This window comes from Eulemur rufifrons, chromosome 13 (assembly GCF_041146395.1).
Source record: "Eulemur rufifrons isolate Redbay chromosome 13, OSU_ERuf_1, whole genome shotgun sequence".
Classification (NCBI taxonomy): Eukaryota; Metazoa; Chordata; class Mammalia; order Primates; family Lemuridae; genus Eulemur; species Eulemur rufifrons.
Window position 1 is genome coordinate 9,494,055 of NC_090995.1, and position 4,376 is coordinate 9,498,430.

Genomic DNA, 4,376 nt, shown 5'->3' on the forward strand with positions numbered 1-4,376 from the left:
AGGTACCTAATTGTTGACAGATCTCTTTAGAATGTGGGCGCTCATGCATTTTATTCCTAAGTCTTGGGTCTTTGCAAAAATTCTGGGAATTAGGGAGCATAATACCCAATAGCCTGTTAAATACATAATTACAAAATACTATGTTCCCTATAATTATTTTTTTATAAACCCTCTGCCCAATAATGGCTAATTCCAGTGAGCCTGGAATTGGCCTGGGTTATTTCATTCACTGCAATTAGCTGTTATTGGACTGAAAGCTTATACCTTTTTTTTTTTTTATGAAGTTTAGTGATTCGCATGTTCCCTGGACTAAAATGCTAACAGATACAGTTGGTGATAATATTAAATTTAACCAGTAGGAACAGTTTAGCTATTCTCAATATGTACACATGTTACGTAAAGCTCAGTAGTGTTTTCCAATAGGGTGCGTGTGTTGAAGGTTGGTTGATAAACTGATCTGGACTGGTTCTAATCCTAGCAGCATAACTCATACTGGAAGGTCAAATATCAACCTGACATGGGCTTGGGGAGAGGGGAGAAAAGATACTTCCTGACTCTGACCCCGCATGGTGATTTTATCATGAAGGCCTTGAGCAAGGACGAAAGAGGATTCCTGAGTAGTCTTTCTGGGAGTTACTATTTTGGAGGAAAACATACGACTTAATCACTTGAGATCTTATTTCTTTTTCTTGTGAACATTCTGTGTTTACAGAGAAAGTTGCTGAAAGTGGCTCTTTATCATTTTGGTCACAAAATCTAGATTTAAATGTATAAATTCAGTGCTTTTACTGCTAGTGCCTCTGAATTTAACATATTCCCTGCATAGAATCTGTCTGGCACTTTGTCCTGTGGGAATTCCTCAAATTTTAAGCAAACACTGAGTGTTAATGCATGTCAACTCTCCTCTTGCCATTTTGAGATTTTTGATACCTTACTCGCTTTGAAAGTTCAATCAGGTGAAAGACACTGCAATGTTTTTAAAATTTAAATCTCAAAGGCCTGGAGACATACTACAAGATTTTTTAAAAATATAAGTGTTTTTCAATAAATAATAAAGAATAATTTGTTCGAAAGAAGCACAACAAATATGTGACATAACTGAAGCATTCAAGCAATGGCTGTATTAAATTCCCGAAATTAGTTTAAAGAAACATAAGATCTACGTATTAATATGCATGACTGTTTGTAAAAAGAATATGAGTTAAAATTTCCCTCAACAATTGATATTAAACACAATGTTCAAACACAATTGAGAATTTAATTGGGATTCTTAATTAAAATCATGTGACTTATATGCCAATTAAAAAAAAATGGGATCACTGGGAGATTGGCCTTTTTAGAAACTCATACAGGGAATGAAAACTGTGGCTGTTGTTATGAATTGTCACTGGTCAATGAGTTGACCATAAACACATATACATACATATTAATACATGCAATAAATACCACATGAGATTTTAAAAAAGCTATGCATTTGTGGGAAAGCAACTCAAACTTTTCACAGATTTTAAATGCAAATATTTGAGAAATGAATGAAGAGGAGAAGGAGAAGGAGAGGAAGGAGAGGAGGGGATGGGAAACACACCCTGGAGAAACAAAGTGTGATATATTGGTGCATTCTGGGGAAAAAAAAAAGTCATGTGAAAGAGAATTGAATGAAATTGGCAACTAGAGATTTAACTTGTTCTTTCCATATAATGACCATATTAAATAGCAACTAGGCTAAGAATGCATTAATGGAAAACAGCAGGCATTGGGGGCAGGAGAACTGGGTTCAAACACTGGGCCTGCACTTTAAGCTCCCCAAGGACTCAGTTTCCTCACGTTCCAAGTAAAAGAAAGAAAGGGACTCACAATTTTGTAAACTGAAAATAAAATACTGAGCCCCTTAAACACTACATGGACCCCTACTCCTTAGCCAAGAAGACCCTGGAGAAATCTGAAAAACTGAGTTCCCTGCCATGACCGGACAGGAGGTCAGACATGCATGCCTCGTTATACCCTCTCCCTTTTGCAGTTTAGGCACAACAACTGACCAGCATTAATGTTAAAATAGAGATCATATGACTGACAGAATGGACTTTCTGTGGCAATAAGATACCAAAATATAAATAGGTCACATTTGGCAGGCTTCGAATTTACTACCTGGAGAAGGTCTTCAGATTCATGGCTCACATACTGTTCCTGAGTAAAGAATCTTACTGTGAGTCTCTTGAGCCACTGATGTGCAGATTAATACATAATCTACTGACATTGAAAGGGACACTGATATGTTTCTAAATCATAAAGTTTTGTTGATTTGTTTCTGAATCATGAAGTTCTACTGATTATCTTAGCCTGTATGTTGTCATCTGTAGCCAAAGATTGTAACCTCTGTATTGTACCCTCCAATGAGAAAAGACTAGTCTGGTATGTCCTCCTAAACTTCCTTAAAAAGCATTCCAACTTGTAACAGATTTTGGAACACTCTCAACTTTGTCAGTGTGTCTTCCCAGGTTGATCCTCAAATTTGGCTTTCAAAGAACCTTTAATTATTTCTGCCTTAACAGATTTAATTTCGGTGGACAATTCCTACCTCAAAGGTTAATGTAGGGATTAAATGGTATATGAAAGAAGAAGCATATTACCTGCTACATGCTAATGCTCAAAAAATATTATCCCTTTTTCATATTCTCCATATGAAAAGTGCTGAGTTCTTAATCTTCATACATTTCCGTGTTTGTTTTACATACAAGTAGAGGGAAGGCAAGAAACTATCTTGAGTCATTTTAATCTATGATCTAGAGAAAGGATGTTTTCGATCAAATTATCCTTGTTCATTGACTTCACTATACTAGATAGAATAAGTATTAGTTTGCAGACTTCAGGGCAACAATAATAAAATAGAATCCTATGTATCTATAAGTTTAAGTAGAATTTCCACTGTGGAATTTTAAAACTTTTTGTAGTTATTCAGACTCTCCTAGTCCAAATTTTTGAATCAGTATTGAAGTAGAGACTGAAGTTTACTTTTTCTTTCCTTCTTTGCAAGAATTACAATAATAACATTGAAAACATATACTAGAAATATTGTACATTTGATTTGTTAATGTTTATTGTTATTTTAGGTATTATATAAACTAATAATATAAAAGCTTTGCTTATTCAATCTGTTTTTATGTTCTTAAGATAAATTTTTTGTAAAGTATTCTATAATTTTACTGTCATTAATTCAGAATAGTCTTACCCATATTTTATCCAGATCACTGAGTATATTAGTAAAGTCTTAGGAAAACAGCAACAACAGCAGATTTTCAACAGAGAGAATTTAATATAGGGATTGGTTCAATTGTATTGAAGGACTGCAAAAGGACATAATGGGATAACAGAAAGTTTAATAAGTGTGCAGGAAGCAGGGATCTCCCCTAAGACTAGGGCAATAAAGGGCAGAAGTTGGGGTTAGCAGAACCAACAAGCTTAAAGCAGGACTTCCGTAGAGTTGGCACTCACACTTCTAAGGAGAGGGTGCCCCAGGCTTATGCTTGCACCTCAGGAGGTCAGGGGAAAAGCTTGAAGAGCTGCAGTCAGACCCATGATCCAGGGGCACTACCTGGATGGCTGATGCTGGTAACTCAGGATTCCAGAGGAGGAATCCCACATTGCTGGACCCCAGACATCCAAGGAGACAGTGTTGCTCTCCTGGTCCTGGAATCCCTGAGGAGAGCAATACGACTGTTTCTGGAAATACAGAAAGAAGCCAGAGGCTGGAACTAATTGCTGCTGTTGGAATGAAGGAAGATGACAGAAATGGGGTGACACTGGCAGTCACAGCCATCAAATAAGAGGATCAAATCCCTTTTCCTCTGCCTTCTACTATCCTCTAAGGTCCTCAGTTGGTGGAATCTTATAGAAAGTCAGCCAGCACAAGAATACAATTTGCAGAGCCTGGCCCCAGGACCAGAACAAAAAGAAAAGAAAAATAGACTCAGACTTAAAGAGCAGTAGCTTTGTAACTAGCACAGTGACATTTTGTAAGTTTAGAAAAATCTTTCTCATCAGCGTTTTGTTCAGCAAATTCACTTATTCAGGTATTAATGTGTGCTGGTTTTGTGACAATCCGTCAACAAAGCATTGAGTATCTGGTGATTGTGGAAAGAAAATTAATGTCTTCGTATAATTTTCAATTCAATATTCGATGTCTTGATTTAATACAATCAGAGAACTGTTGAAGTATCACCATCTGTTCAACTGATTACCCAAATACGAGGATCTAGTTGTAAAACTGGCATTAATTCTGACATACTATTACTTGTCATCATAATCTTAGATATTCATGAACAAGATACATCTTCTGTTTTAGGACTCTAAAGTTATTAATAAGTGGATTATTACTATTA